Here is a 16,883-nt window from a genome sequence, read left to right on the forward strand (position 1 = left end):
TTTTGTCTTATAAGTATTTAACCCTAAATGCTTCTTCTTGTTGCTCTATGCGTAAGTGAATCATGTAGGTTGATTTTTTAAAATTTTTTATTGTTATGTTAATCCCCATACATTACATCATTAGTTTTAGATGTAGTGTTCCATGATTCATTGTTCGTGCATAACACCCAGTGCTCCATGCAGAACGTGCCCTTCTAGAACCCTCAGTTTGTTTTTCAGAGTCCATCATCTCTCATGGTTTGTCTACCCCTCCGATTCCGCCCCCTTCATTCTTCCCCTCCTGCTACCTGGATGGAACTGGAGGGTATTATGCTGAGTGAAATAAGTCAAACAGAGAAAGACATGTATCATATGACCTCACTGATATGAGGAATTCTTAATCTCAGGAAACAAACTGAGGGTTGCTGGAGTGGGGGGTGGGGTGGGAGGGATGGGGTGACTGGGTGATAGACACTGGGGAGGGTATGTGCTCTGGTAAGCGCTGTGAATTGTGCAAGACTGTTGAATCTCAGATGTACTTCTGAAACAAATAATGCAATATATGTTAAGAAAAAAAAAATGTAGGTTGATTTTTAAAAACTTGGCTGATGGTATTCTACTTCCAGCACTGGCAAACTAGCATGTAGAAGACCAAACCTCCTGCCGTGAATAACCTGAAAACATGGATAAAGACAAAACAAAACTCCATGTTTGAAATGTTGGAGAGCTACTAAAGCAGCCAGGACAGGAAGGCCAAAACCCCCAGAGAGAAGGGAAACTCATCAAGGTAAGCTGGACAATCTGTGCTATTTTTCAACTGGGGCATTTGCCAGTTCCTAAGTGGTCTGGGAAGAGGAACTGAAGGTAAGAGAAAAGGCAGCTGTGAAGAGGGAGAGAGGCCGAGCAGTTTTCAGCTGTGTTATGGTGCTTGGGAGAGGCAGTTGGAGTTCAAGGCTACTGAGTAAGCAAGAGCTTGAAGATATTTCTGCAAAGAGAAGAGCTAAGAAATCAGTCCAAGAGTCTGAGTTCTTTTCTTTGAGGCATGTGTCAAGTAGTAAGTGGTCCTGGCCCAGAGAGAAGCAGATCAGGAAACAGCAGCTAAGGGCATGCCTGAGTAGGCTCCCACCGGACCCCACCAGCCCAGCGAGAACAACTATGATCTTCAGTAGGGGGCGAGCCAAAGTCTGCAGGGGAGAGAAAACCTGCAAGAAGGGACCAATAAGGAGGAAATCCCCATGTTTATGACTTTTAGCCGGATGGCAGACCACAGTTAGTACTGTATGAGATGACAAAACTCTGATACAAGACCTGTCCTTCTGTCTTTTTGTCCCAAAGATTCAGAGGACAGAGATCAGGAATACCACGATGACTGGAAAGTGAGATTAGAATCCCGGAAAGGAGAGTATCTGAGTCCCAAATTCTGCGTATAAACTCTGCCCAAGTTTCTGGCTGGTCCATGAACCATGCATGTCAGGGACATAGTCCAAGCACCACAGAGAAAACCCAAACCTCAGATGTGAGATTTGAACGAAGAAACGGAATTTACAATTTGAGTCAAATCAACTTCACTAACTACTAGAACAAAAACATCAACATTTTTTGAAGGAGTAAAAATGAATCCAATGTCCCTACAACATAGCATTCAGAAGGTTAATTCAATTCAAAATTAAAATTACTTGACACGTGAAGAACGAAGAAATGTTCCTCAGGGTTAAGAGAAAAGAGAAAAATAGACTAAAATCCTGAGAAATTATTTAGGATCAGTTCTTGGAATCAGCATACAAAGATTTAAAAATAAAGGGCCATTATAAATACTGTTAATGAAGGAAAATATGGTTGCAATAAATTAAGAGAATCTCACTGTGAAATCTATATTAAGTGCAATCCCAGAGAGAAGAGAGACACTGAGGCAGGAAAAAATATTTAAAGATAGAATGGATGCAAATTCCCCAAATTTATTGAAAGACATAAATTTAGAGATTGAAGAATCCCGATGAAAACCACACAGAATAAATACAAAAAAGTCATGCCTACGTGCATCAAAGGCAAATTTCTAACACCAAAGATAAAGAGAAAATATTGAAAGCAGCCAGAGAAAATGACATATTATAAAAATGACATATTATAGCAGAAGAAAAATGATTTGAATTGTCATTCACCTTTTATCAGAAATGATAGAAACCAGAAGATAGTAGAATGCCATCTTAAAAAAACTTTATTATTTTGAAATAATTTTGGATACCGAAAAAGTTACAAAACTGGTAGAATTTCTGTCTACTTTTCACCCAGCTTCCCCTTATCTTAACAGCATATATAAACATTGTATTTATCTGCTTGTCTGAAAAATACACTGCTCCTTCCAAAGATAACTATGAGTTTCGGGAAGAAGTCTTGGGCCTGGGGTCAGAGCTGCTCTTATGTGTGGATATGAGGATACTTGCTGACAGTAAAGCACAGTGAAAGATCAAATGAATGTGTGAATGTTCTTAAAAAGGTTAAAAACTGTCTAAAAACCCAGGTGGGCTTCTGACTTATCGCAGAACTTCGTATCATTGTGCCTCTTCCTTTAGCCTGTCACTTTAAATGCTTCTGTTCACTGAGTTCTAAGGCTTGCCTCTCACACCCCACCATGGCATCCTAGGGATCTGGGATTCACCAGCAGACAACCTCATAAGCTGGGAGTTATCCTAGGCTTCCTCACCAGATGTCCAATGGACAGTTGTGAGTTTGTGTTGCTTAACTGAGGAAAGGTCAATGGAATCCTAGACGTGAAATTGCTAGGTAACACATGGAATCTCTAAATAACACGTGAAATTCCTCAGTCCAGTTATAAAGCCATGGCCTGAGATGAGAAAGTAGAGAAGAAGTGGGATTACTCCAGTTTTATCATGGGTCCCAGCTAAGCTGGCTGCTGCTGGCTCCCATTTCTTAATGTGATAACTAGAGACAAATATTAAAGTTCAGGAAGGAAGCAACTCAGCCAAGCCTAACCACGGAAATTTATGCCCAGACCTGGGATAGATTCTTCTTACTACTCCTTACACACAAGGATTTGCTTACAATAAGGAGAGTGTCCTTCCAATAGGCTTCTGAAGATAGACAAGAAGCAAGCTTTGAAAGTCTGGCTTTTTGTTTTTCTTAAGTGATAAAAAACCTCCCTAACTAGGCATCCAGAGACAGGAGGATATGGAAATCTCTTCTTCCATGTCACCTCTTTCTTAATACATTTTTTTCAGGCTGATTTTGCATAAAACCAAGGACCCAAGGCAAGGCTACATCTTGCACTTTTTGAGAACTTACTGGGGAAGACAGAGATTGGAAGTCAGACTCCACTTCAATCCCTGTCACTTACTAGCTGTATAGCCTATTCTTCATCTATGAAATGAGGGAAAGAACACAGACAGACCCGACAGAGGTGTTCAAGGCTCCCCGCTAGGCCCTGCACTCTTTCCTCTCTGTACCTGCTCCCAGCTCTCTAGGGGAGCTCAGCCACATCCCCACCTTACATTCCCACCCCCTTGCAGATGCAACTGCCTACCGACAGCCATACCTAGATGTCTCAGAGGGAACTGAACCTCAACACACCCACAGTCAGACTCTCGACTTCCCCAAACCTGGTCCTCTTTCCATCTTCCCTGAGAGAGGTCTCTGTTGTCTACCCAATTATGTAAATGAGAAACCCAGGGGTCCATTTCAATTCCTCCCATTATCTCTGCTCACCCTCCTCTCCCATTTCCAGCCCATTCCAAGCACTGTCATTGCTAACTACCAAGTAGCTTGTTAATCCATCCACTTGCCCACTGCCATCCATGATGTTCCCACCTAACTGGCCTTCCTATAGTTAGTTATTCTGGATGCTCTACAGTCTCTCTCCTCTGCCTTGCAACCGAGTGATCTTTACAAAATGCTGATCTGATCATGACATCTACCTGCCTATGCCTTTCAGTGGCTTCCCTTTGCTTTCAGGATAAAGACCAACATCTTAACGTGATTTTCAAGGACAGCATGGGTTGGCCTTTCTCTACTAGTTCAGCTCCATGTGGCCTCACATTCTTTGTCTCTTGAGCTCCACCTGTTGAGGTCTTCTGTCACATATTTTTGTTGTTTTAACCCCTCCCCCCTTTTTTTAAGTAAGCTCTAGACCCAACGTGAGGCTTGAACTCATGACCCCAAGATCAGGAGTCACATGCTGTTTTGACTGAGCCAGCCAGGCAGCCCTGCTGTTTTACCTTTTTACCCTGAAATAATTTCAGACTTAAAGATTGCACAAACAGTGCAAAGAGTTCTTGTGTACCCTTCACACACATTCCTCTCATGTTAAACTCTACTGTATTTATCATTTTTTCTATATTTTTCTGAACTTTTTGAGAGCATCAAAAATAAATTAATATAAATACAGTACTGTTTTCTAATTTACAAACCTCTTTCAAATTTCACTAGTTACCCGGGATGCCTGGGTGGCTCAGTCGGTTAAGTGGCTGCCTTCGGCCCAGATCATGATCCCAGGGTCCTGGGATCGAGTCCCACATTGGGCTCCTTGCTCAGCAGGGAGCCTGCTTCTCCCTCTCTCTCCCTCTGCTTGTGCTCTCTCTGTCAAATAAATAAAATCTTAAAAAAAAAAAAATTCACCAGTTACCCCATTAATGTCATTTATAGCAAAAGAAAAAAAATGTTTTCCTTAAAACATTTGCTTCCATAAAAGTGTTAGTAAAGTTCAAGTGAAGATCAATCTTTAGAATATAGAAGGTCACCTCCAGGGACAAATTTTTGTTTGGTACAAGTAATTTTCCATTAATGTCATTTATAGCAAAAGAAAAAAATGTTTTCTTCTCTAGGATTCAGGATCACACATTCTACAAAATGCCATTTCTCTTTCAACTCCTTAATCTGGAATACTTCCTCAGTCTTTCTTTGTCTTTTATGACACTGACATTTTTAAAGAGTCCTGCCAGTTATTTTGGAGAATGTCTTTCATTTTCAGTTGTCTGATGGTTCCTCATGATTACATACAGGTTATACATTTTTGGCAGGAATACCATAGAAGCGATTTTGTGTTCTTCTTAGTGCATTGTATCAGGAAGCATGTGATATCAATTTGTCTCATTACTGCTATTGTGATATTAACTTTGGTCAGTTAGTTAAAGTGATATCTATCGGGTTTTTTCACTGAAATGTTACTATTTTTCCCTTTGTAATAAAAAAATCTTATGAGAGCTACTTTGAGACTATGTAGAATCCTGTTCCTTATCAAACTTTCATTTTCTAATATTAGAATCTAGTGATGATTCCTGCCTGAAATAATTATGACTATGGTGGTTGCCAAATGGTGCTTCTTTCACACATCTAAAAATGCCATGCTCTCTCCACCCCAGGGCCTTTGCACATATTGTATTCTACTCGGAATACCCTCTTTCTCCTTTTCAACTGGTTAACTATCATTATTTTTTTTTAGATTTCAGATCAAATGTCATTTTCTTAAAAATGCCTTCCTTGGTCCTTCCCTCATTAAAGGTCAGGTTTCTTATTTGTGCATTCTGATGGGCATCATATAGTACTTTATAGAACTTGTTTTATAATTTTACACTTATAAATAAGTGATTATTTAATTAAGTCTGTCTCCTCCACTAGACTGCAAACACAGTGAGCCAGTGGTGGTGTACAAGGATACGATGGTTTTCATACACCATTGTACTCCCCATGCTAGCACAGTTATTGGTATATATAGCCTGCTCATTAAATTTAACCAATTCAAGGACTGAATGAATCTCATGGAGTTCATTTGAGTATTGAATGAAATAAGATATACAACATTCATAACATGTAGTAGGGTCTTAATAAATATTGGTTTCCTCCACACCATCCTACCCTCACCTTGGATCAGGCATTATATAAGAGGAAAATTACTTGTACCAAACAAAAATTTGTCCCTGGAGGTGGCCTTCTATATTCTAAAGATTGATCTTCACTTGAACTTTACTAACACTTTTATGGAAGCAAGCTTATAAAGAGCAACCCAGACTACAATATAAGGTTACACTTTCTTTCTTATCCCCAGCATATGTTGAAATGAGCTTCTGTTTGCCCAGTTTTCGAAGTTAACTCCCTCTTTTCTACCCTTTTTTAAAGAGACTCCCAGTTACTTATCAGAGTTCCACCAACAGCTGACTCACAGACTCACAGTTGTCTGGACAGTTGACTCACCATGCTATCAAGGTCTTCTGCTCTCTCCTCTTTACCCTCCTGCCACACAGCCTTTGTGGCTCATGAATCTTATGAAGAGCCACTCTGTTGGGCACAACTGTCCTCCCCAGGCAACAAACATTGATGTCCCTGCTCTGGCCCTGGGGGAGGGAGGAGGGGAAATACTACTCTCCTCTTGTCTAAACACCCCCAAACAAGGTTTGGAGGCTTCTAATTGAAGATGTGAAAACTACTCACTCATGGACCCCCCTTATTCCCTGACACTCAGTTGAAATTCAGGACTTAGAGAAACATAGAGAGGAATAAGCTTATAACGGCACAGAGTTTGGAGAGACCACTGGTGAATAAATGATATTAAGAAATTTTCAGAAGAGGGAAAATTGGAATGTGTTGATTAGTGAGTGAAGCAGAGGAAGCCACAGTGGGACATGAGGAGAAGTGGAAGTTGATTTTACCTGTGAAACCTTTAAGAGGTTCTGGACTCTGAGTCAATAGGTATGGAGGGCAAGGGTGAGAGGAAGCTATAGGGAGAAGGACTGATTGAAGATGAGAGCTGCAGAAGTCAGCCCTCTACTCACCTTCTCTTTGACCTCCCTTTATAGAATAAGTAGTACTTTGGATTTTCACCAAGACTAAAAACAAATAAACAAAAACCATAAACAAAAAGCAAAACAATCCAAAACTGAAAACTGTTTTCTTTCTTTAAATCAAGAGAACAAGCAATCTATAGAGAGCTAAGACACTTGGAGATTATTGCTACCCCAGAATAAAGCATTTTTTTCTTCTGGAATTTGGATAGCTTATTTATCACTGATCACCCTAAAGAAAAGCCTTCCGTTAAATATATCCTACCCAGATACACAACAGTTACAACCAGCCTATTATTTCAGGACAGAGGTCCATTGGGAAAATCATCATATAGTCCTATAAAGTAGCAGAAAGAAACCATACCAGTGTTGACGTGCAAAATGAACAAACCTTTTTATTAAAAAATTTTAGAGGAAAAAGAAAAGAGTTTATTTGAGTCCAAGTTAGGACAGCTGCCCGGGATACACAGTCTTCATAAAGAGAGTGCTTGAGGGAAGGAGCTTTTGGTGCAGTTGTTTTGTTTTGTTTTGTTTTTTACATAAAGAGTTACAAATGACCATGACAAAGGACATTCCAGAAAGTTACAGACTTTATCTTATGTTTTTGGTATGTGCAAGGCTGTATGACTTTAATCTCATGGGAACCAAGCAGGTTTTTTTTTTTTCTTTGTCTTATCTTTGGAATACTCCTTTCTGGTTATTATTATTATTATTTTTAACAAAGCATATGTACAATGTGTGCTCGGGACAGAAATAGAGCCCATGGTGTGAGGTTTTGCTGAGTCATTTTGACCTTAGTAAATGCTAGGGAATGGCTTCCCTGGGAACCCGGGAGCAGAGCTCACGAACATCAAAGTTGAAAATTTCCTTTATTTCATAACCAGCCTTGGTTCTTATTGTGGGATATGAGTGAATAGTATGTCAGAGAAAGAAGAGCAGTATGTAAAAGAGGAATCAAAATAATTATAACTGACACTGAAGGAGCTATTCCAGGAAACAGAAGAGAACTTCTAAAAATCTGATTCTGCCTTCACAGAGATGTGAGAAGACACTGTATCTGAGACAAGAATAGAATGAATGATATAATAAATGGATGGTCAAAGAATTAACTCTTGTAATAGAAAAGCTATGTCAAAAATCTTAAAAATTAGTAGCAAAGGTTCACAATAAAGCCAAAGCAATATTCCAAACTATAGAACAAAAAGGTAGACATAAAACATGAAGGAAAAAAACGAAAGAGAAAATCAGTTCAGAATTCAACATATGACCAGTAATTCCAGCATTTAAACTATATAATACAGGGTAGAATTTTTTAATTGTGAGGAAAATTTCTAAGAGTTGAAGACAAGTACAAGTCTTCAGTGTGACAGGCTCATCAAGGGCTAAGCCATACGAAAGGATAAAGATCCACACATAAGAATAATTTCACCAAACTCAGAAAGGTCAGAATAAAGAGAAGACATTAAAAGTTTTCAGGGTGAAACAAACTAGCAAATCAGGAAGCCTGCATTGTAATAAAAATCATCCGGCATCAACAACACTGGCTGATGAAAGTTGTTGGAGCAATGCCATAAAGTTCTAAGGGAAAATTATTTTGAACTGTTTAATATGATCTAGAATTTTGTATCCTGCCAAACTGTCAATCAAGTGGGAGGGTGAAATACATTTTTAGATACACAGGGGCTCAGAAAATATCTACTTGGCAAAATAAGGGAGTCATGCTAGCAAAAACGGGGAGAAAGAAAGCAATGATTAAGGAAAGAGTGGTTCTTTTTTTTTTTAATTTAATTTTATTATGTTATGTTAGTCACCATACAATACATCATTAGTTTTTGATGTAGTGATCCATGATTCATTGTTTTCATACAACACCCAGTGCTCTGTGCAGTACGTGCCCTCCTTAATACCCATCACCAGGCTAACCCATCCCCCCCCCCCAAAACCCTGTTTGTTTCTCAGAGTCCATAGTCTTTCATGGTTCGTCTCTCCCTCCGATTTCCCCCCCTTCATTTTCCCCTTCCTTCTCCTAATGTCCTCCATGCTATTCCTTATGTTCCACAAATAAGTGAAACCATATGATAATTGATTTTCTCTGCTTAACTTATTTCACTTAGCATAATCTCCTCCAGTCCCATCCATGTTGATGTAAAAGTTGGGTATTCATCCTTTCTGATGGCTGAGTAATATTCCATTGTATATATGGACCACATCTTCTTTATCCATTCATCTGTTGAAGGGCATCTCGGCTCTTTCCATAGTTTGGCTATTGCGGACATTGCTGCTATGAACATTGGGGTGCATGTGGCCCTTCTTTTCACTACATCTCTGTCTTTGGGGTAAATACCTAGGAGTGCAATTGCTGGATCATAGGGTAGCTCTATTTTTAAATTTTTAAGGAACCTCCACACTTTTCCAAAGTGGCTGTATCAACTTGCATTCCCACCAACAGCGTAAGAGGGTTCCCCTTTGTCCACAACCTCTCCAACATTTGTTGTTTCTTGCCTTGTCAATTTTTGCCATTCTAACTGGTGTAAGGTGGTATCTCCATCAAAATCCTAGAGGAGAACATAGGCAGTAACCTCTTTGACATCAGCCACAGCAACTTCTTTCAAGATACATCTCCAAAGGCTAGTGAAACAAAAGCAAAAATGAACTTTTGGGACTTCATCAAGATAAAAAGCTTCTGCACAGCAAAGGAAAGAGTCAACAAAACAAAGAGGCAACCTATGGAATGGGAGAAGATATTTGCAAATGACACTACAGATAAAGGGCTGGTATCCAAGATCTATAAAGAATTTCTCAAACTCAACACCCAAAAAACAAATAATCAAGTCAAAAAATGGGAAGAAGACATGAACAGACACTTCTCCAAAGAAGACATACAAATGGCTAACAGACACATGTTCATCATCATTAGCTATCAGGGAAATTCAAATCAAGGAAAGAGTGGTTCTAACCCAAAAATGTGGTAAGGGAAAGTCCTAGCAGGGCAAGTGCATCAGGCCTGGTGAACAGCTGATCCACAGGGAAAGAAGGCCTGTGGAGGTTGTATCTGGATAAAATGGGGATTCCATGCAACACTATCATTGAGAGGCAGAAATAAAATTGAGGCTATTTTAACAGTTTATTTGTCTTCTGTCAACAAGAAAAACAAAAGGCAATTGGAAATCTTGGGACAAAAATAGTTTTATAACAAAGTCATGGACCACATGTCAATGTTTATTATATTATGACATATTTGGAGCATTGGCTGAGTGTCAGGACAAATCATCTGTTTTCAGATGATGTTCTTCAAATGTCCCAAGGGTCATGACATTTTACCTGTAGAGAAAGAAAAGTAATTATACTCTGTGGTGAGTAATATTTACATAGTAATTACAACAAAAAAGGTATTTATTTATTGGCTTGTTAGTCTTTAGACTCACCCTATAAACAAAGTGTGGAAGACGCAATTACGGTTATGGAATGGCATTTAAATGTTCTTATCATCAACCATGTACAAGTGAATATGGATAACAACAGACGTATGGCTACGAAAAGAAGTAGGTTAGAAATAGTAAGATTATTAGAGTGGTAGGTGGTGGTCAAGAAATACTGCTAAAAGTTGATGGAGCAACAACAACAAAATAGATATTTATGTATATTATTTAAAATTGTACTGGCTGCTAATAGATACTATGAATAGTTGAGTGTTGTTATTTATTCCTGATAGAAAACAGAAGGTGGTAGAAGAAAGACTGTTGTCATATCCTCAGCTCATCCCTAAATAGTAAATAATCATGTTAATTGTTAGAATATTGACTGGGGAATTTTTAAAATATTAACGAGTGCCTTTCAATTACTAAACATTTTCTCTAAAGGGGAGGGGTCCTCTAGGGCACTGACTTAATGTTTTTGGTGCTTGAGGCCCAAACAGCATAAAGGGTACAAATATTGCAGGTTTCCAACTGCCCTGATTGTCTTTGGTAATCATAAAACTGCTGGAGAAATGACCTGTTAAAAGCAAAGAAGGCCAATTTCCTGATGCACCACCGAGCACAAGTGCGCTCGTTCTGCCAGCCTGTTTGATTGCAGCGGCCTATTCATGCTCCGCTCAAGTGGGCCTTGCTGGGGACATGGGGTTGGAGGCTGCAGTTCCATCCACATGCCCCAGACGCCACGGAGGTGACCTCTCAGCCTCTGGGGACCAAGATGGCCCTGTCTGCTGAGCCCACACCTGAGATCCGGGTGCCAGAGGATGTTTGCTTGAGGCATGTGTCTTGTGTGAGGCACATGACAGCCTCACACCCACGTCATTGCTCTGCTTGCTGACTGATGAGACGGAAGAACTAAGTGAGTGGCCAAGGCAGTCCTTCTTGGGTGGGTTTTCTTCAGAACTGTCCTAGAAACATGAGCCTTTGTTATAAGGGAAGAGGTCTGTCCCCATGGAGGACGAAGTGCTGTGCTTCCCAAATGACATTGAAAACCTGCTAAGCTGGACCCCCTGAGTTGGAGGCCCTTGAATGGGGACTCCTGTCAGGCATCTAAGCCCCCTGTTCTGCCCAGTGATATCTTCCACTTTAAAGTGGAAAGTGGGTCAAATCTCTGTAGTTAACTTCTTTCTTAAAATGGAGAAGACAAGCTTCTGTAAAATGGGGTTTAAAAAATGATTTATTGAATCCAAACTAAGAGATATGAGAAAGTATGATCAGCTAATTGACAACGGCCCTCTGACATCCTGCGTGTTCTAAATAGGCTAAGCTTTGAAAAGTCGGCCATGACCACAGCCTCATACTAAGAAATTCTCGCGCACTGCTTTGTAATTATAGAAGTAGTGGAGTTCTCGGGAGTGGAACCTCACTGCCACAGCTTAAGCCAATTAGACTGGTAGAAGGTGTCTGATGTAGGGATTAGGAAATCCTTAGGCTGGCCAGTGATGTCACATGGCCAATGATGTCACATGGCCAATGATGTTGCATGGTGTGGCTAAGTAAGGATGTGAGTCTTCCTTAGAAATCCAGACTGGAATTAGGGAGAGAGGGTTGATTAGTTTGTAGGAGGAGCAGAGATGGGCCAACATACTGAGAGAAGATAGGACCCAGGTATGCTAGAGAAGAGTCCAGGAGGACATCATAACCATGAGCATACAAGTTAGGAGGTACTAGAGCAGAGGCTGACATGGCTCCTGGGGATGCAGAAGCAGAAACAGAGAGGACCTTTGGGTTAAGGGTGGAGTTCACAGTAGGGATTAATGAGACTCTGCAGCTGAGAGAATGTCTGAATTAGGCTCCGGTAGTCGCCCAAGGCCTGGTATGCAGCTGCTTCTGGGCTTCATGGCACCCCCTTGCTCAGGTGCACGTCCTTATGACAGCCTTCCCTAATGCAAAATAACATGAACAAAGACCCTGAGTAAACATGCATCCTGCTTACCCTGCCTTTCTAGTTGGACACACCCTTTTCAGATGACTTTCCCAGGCAGGTGATGAAGTAGCTGAGGTGGTGAAAAGCTGATCTGAAGCTGGGCAAGTCAGTTCCACCCCCAGAAGCCAAAGAGCAGTAGCCAAGGCAGCTTCCTTCATGGGAGTCCAGGAGACAGCAGGGAAGGGCAGTGAGGAGAAAGTTCTGCGTGCCTACCAATTACGGCACAAACTCGATTCCCAATGTCTTGGCTGCCAAAGACTCTCTCCTCCCCAAAAAACCACTTTGATTTTTCTCCATAGATACTGTTTTGAAAGGATTTAATCTAGCAAACCAACTGTGTTCGTTTAGGTAATAAATCATTTTCCCATTGGAATCGATATGGATCTTAACCATAAACTCCAAGTGCATAATTCTTACTTTTATAATCTGATTTACCTGACTTGACCCCAAGTCCCCATTTCACTGCGCTGGGAGGAAATTTAATATCAGCTATTCTTGAAGCTCTCTGTCCCAAGTGGGGTAGAGGGTAGGGGATGGCATTGGTCGTCTGTGCATAGGCCCATCCTCCACACCTCCCACACTGTGTTCAGGCATCAGAATCTTCACTGTGGCTGGAAACCCAGGACTAGGGCACTTTTCCCTGAGTGTGGACACAGATGTTCCCTCTGAGGTCTGGCTTTTGCCTGGGGACATCACCTTGGAAAAGGGCAGTTCTTCAAGATCTTTCTGTGCCAGTGGAGAAATTTTGCCTTCTGCTGGGGAGAGACATCCCCCTGTAAAATTCATCTGGATTCTAGATTGAATAGGAAGACCAGCACCTGTGGGAAATTCACAAACTATAATTTGAGCATTCAGAGAGGCAGACAGACAGACACACAAACACGCACACACAAATATGAGTGTATGTGTGGGCATGCGTGTGTATTAAAATCATCTCCAACATAACGTTTTCTCTCTCACAATGGAATAATAATTATGTTGATTAAATGCACACTGCATCTGGGACCACATGGTAAGTATAAATAAGCCGGTGGGATTTCTTGAGTTTCCCCTTGGTTGAGTCCCAAAGCGGAGAGGAGCCATGTGGATTAGAGACACTCGTAAAATAAATTCTGTGAAGCAAGTCAATGAACTGTCAGCTCAGTCTCATTAACTTTGGGGAGACCCCAAATGAGGCTTTATTTCTAACCTATCTGATTGCAGGAAAAGTAGAAACTGCCAATGTCTCCTTGTTAAAGCCTCCTGTTGCCATGCACTTGCTGCCCGCCGAATCCTGACTCTGGGCCTCTGCAGAGGAACCGAGTGACCCCGGAGTTGGGGGTGAGTTTTCTGTCTGGGCTCCTGAGTTCCTTTCCAGGTGCCCTCCTGTCTGTCTTCCAGAGTGCATGGAAGTGGCTTCCTCTTTCTGTGTTGCTCTTTGTTGTTGGGTTAACAGCCTTGAAAGTGTAGACCTGTCCCCTCTACTTGGAAGGTGCTGGCTCGTCGATTCCAAGGTTTTCTACAATGTGCTTTTGTGCCTGGTGGGGGGAGAGAGGGGAGAGCAGGGTAGGAATGTCTTTCCTCTGTCCAGTGCTTCAAGTCTGGTGAAGTCAGGAATTCTGCGTACACTACTCTTCCTGATCTCACACAGTACCGGGACGTGCCAGTGGTGTTCTTTATTCAGAAATGTGAAAAATGGGGCTCAGGGAGGTGGAGGGATTTGCTCAGGATCACAGAGCAGAGCTGGGCCCGGAAACTGGCTCTTCTGTTTCCCACTCCTGTACTCTTGGCCTGATACTGAGCTGCTTCTCAATGACCAGTAGTAGGCATATGATGAGCTTTTAATATGAGATGAGCATTCCTGCAGCCCTTGGAAATAACAAAAGTATCAGACACATGTATTGCCCTCAAGTGGCATATAGTTTACTCAAGCGTTTCTGTCTGTCTGTCTAGGGCACTCTGCTAGGTTGAAAAAAAAACACAATCCTTGCCCTTAGGACCTCACAGCCTAAAAGGAAGTTAGTATCAGCACTCTGCTCCCTTGTAAGGTACAGAGAACCCAGCTGGAACCTGTTTTTCTTTGTTCACTGGTTCTACATAAACAGACCTAGGGACACCTCTGGCCCCTCACAGAAGGAGCTTGAAGAGGATGTGAGATGTTCTCCACCAACCACCACCCTCTCCCCTTGCCCCCTGCAGTTTCTCCCTCTGATCAGGCACCTGCAGCCAGGCCACCCTTGGTTAGCCAAGGAGAGGATGGAAGAAGCAAGTTGGGGCTGACGTGGGTTTCAGAGTTGTTGGTATGCAGAGCACCCCCACTTCATCCCTGGCTGTTGATAACCTTGATCCAAGTGGTGAGAAAGGAAGGGTTTGGGTTGGGGGCTGGTGACGAGAAGGAAAGGAGAGGTGGTAAAAAGGTGTAGCATCCATTCCTTGTTCATTCCTTTGAACTGGGCTTGACTCAGAAATGGAAAAGGAGGTCAAAAATGGAAAAGCTGTCTTTGTGGCACACTGGGCTAGGGGTGCATCCAGGGGCTCACAGAAAGTTCTTTAACACTGAGGCTCTGGGCCCCACAGCACTGCGAGGGCACTGGAAACAGAACGTGGCCCAGGGTAGGCAGTGAGACAGTCTCCCTGATTCTGCACAGGACCCTGCACCAACCAGCTCCCCAAGGCCGGGCACAGAAGTCAGTCCCTTGCCCTGATAGGGCATCCTGATGAACACGGGCAGTAGTAGCCCTGGGGGGGGGGGGGGGGGGGGGGGGGGAGACACAGCATGGTTGTGGCTATGAACAGCCAGGGACAGGAGCCTGAAAAGAACAAGGCAGAAGCCAGGAATTCCAAAGCTGATAGACTGCCCTGTGGGCATCGTGTGCATCCCATCGGAAAATGGTGATGGTAACCAAGTGTCAGCCTGGGCGGGGGCTTTGGAATCATTGCAATGTGATCCAGGGGACATTTGGAGTACAAGGACCAAGAGCCTTTGTTGTGGTGGGTGAGCTCTCTGGACACAAACCTTGTACAAATAGATAATGTGCAGGTACAAAATCTCGTCCCTATTAGAATTTTCTTGCTTTTTCTTCCTTGTTTTATCTATCTTGTCTACATACCTCTAGCCTAGTTAATATATGTGGTCTTACCTCTTCTGTTCACAAAACCAGATCTTTTTCTTCTTGATTTTTCTCGGCTCTATCTGCCATGGAGTTCTGACTTACTCCAGGTAATCTCCAGTTGTCCGAAGCAAGAATCAACCCCTGGACTGAAAAAGCAATTGATCAAAACTTCCATGAATGGTTCGCTCTCTGAAGTCGGTCTCAAAGACCTGTCATTTGACTCTGACCCTACCGACAGGTGACCAGAGGCAAGTTACTTACCTTCTTTGAGGTACAGTTGTCTTTGCGTGTGAAATAAAATGATCTCCCTGAGGCAGTGAAGGGGCACCTCTCTCTGACTGTCCAGTGCCATGTACGTGGTATGGGTGGTTACTCTTCTTTCCATAGGACACATCCACATCCTCCCAACATAGGTTCCAACCTGCTGATCTCTGCACTCATCTCTCCGCCTCCTCTCCCGGGGCCTGGATCCCTCTTCTGGCATTTTACTCCTGCAGGAATCCCTATTCTCCACTAGGTCATTCCCCTCAACAGTGAACACATGCTGTAATAGCTCCCAGCTTAGAGAAAAGTTATCCTCTCTTGACCCTGCATTTCTCTTCCGCTACAGCCTCACTTTTCTGCCCCTCTTTGCAGTAAAAGGTTTCAAAAAAAGGTGTCTGTACTCACTCTCCCCACTTCTTCCATTTCCTCTTGAGATGGCCCCAAACAGGCTTTTATCCTCACTACTTCACAAAAGCAGCCTGATTAAGGTCACCGGCGACCTCACTGCTGCAAATCCAGTGCTTCAGTCCCATCCTCCTCTCCTCTCCTCTCCTTTTGGCAGCGTGTCACACGGGTCACCCCCCACTTCTTGAAACATTCGCTCCTGGGACACTGCCGACTCGCTGGTTTTCCTCACACCTCAGGTGCTCGCCCTGCCTCTTCCAGATTTCTAAATATGGCCTGCCTCAGGGAGCAGTCCTCTTTTCTAATTATGTTCACTCTCCAGGAAATCTCCAGTCTCATGGCTTTAAATCACATCTGTCTGCTGTCAGTTCCTTGTACATGTCTCCAGAACTGTGCATCCAACCACCTACTCACATCCCCACATCTCACTCTTACTTACCTCCACATCCACTACGCCGGCTGTGTCTTCAAATAGATTTAGTATTCAACTTCTCACCTCCCAGCCATCGTGATCTCTCTCATCAACTAGGACAGGAGATATCTATACTAGCCTTCCTGTAGTGCATTACTACGTGACAGCAAGAGTTATTTTTTAAAATCCTTTTAAACGGTAAGTCTTATTACATCATTCTCCTGCTCAAAATCCTCCAGTAGCTTCCTGTGAAAATGTAAAAGCCTTCAGGCCCCTTGTGGTCCACCTCTCACTGTATCTTTGGCCTCATCTACCACCACTCTCCCTCTGCATCACTCTGCTCCAACCACACTGGCCGACTCACTGTTCTTAGCCTCTGCCAAGTGTGCTCACAGCTCAGGGCCACTACATTGTCGTTCCCTGAGAGTAGATCGCCCCTTGTAACAGTTCTCTATTGCTGCAGTAGTAACAAATCACCACAAATCTAGCAGCTTAAAATAACCCCACTCATTATCTCTCATTTCTTTAGGTCAGGAGTCTGGC

At 42.5% G+C, this 16,883-nt stretch overlaps 1 long non-coding RNA gene across 1 annotated transcript; it reads left to right on the forward strand.

Moving 5' to 3' along the window:
• Nucleotides 1-687: 687 nt before the first annotated feature.
• LOC118002064 lies at nt 688-15,685 on the forward strand. The gene is made up of 3 exons (XR_004676931.1): nt 688-766; nt 13,371-13,487; nt 15,367-15,685. It is a non-coding gene; the product is annotated as an uncharacterized LOC118002064 (long non-coding RNA).
• The last annotated feature ends 1,198 nt before the right edge of the window (nt 15,686-16,883 follow it).

Source organism: Mirounga leonina, unplaced genomic scaffold, assembly GCF_011800145.1.
Source record: "Mirounga leonina isolate KUSES-001 unplaced genomic scaffold, KU_Mleo_1.0 Mir_82, whole genome shotgun sequence".
NCBI lineage: Eukaryota > Metazoa > Chordata > Mammalia > Carnivora > Phocidae > Mirounga > Mirounga leonina.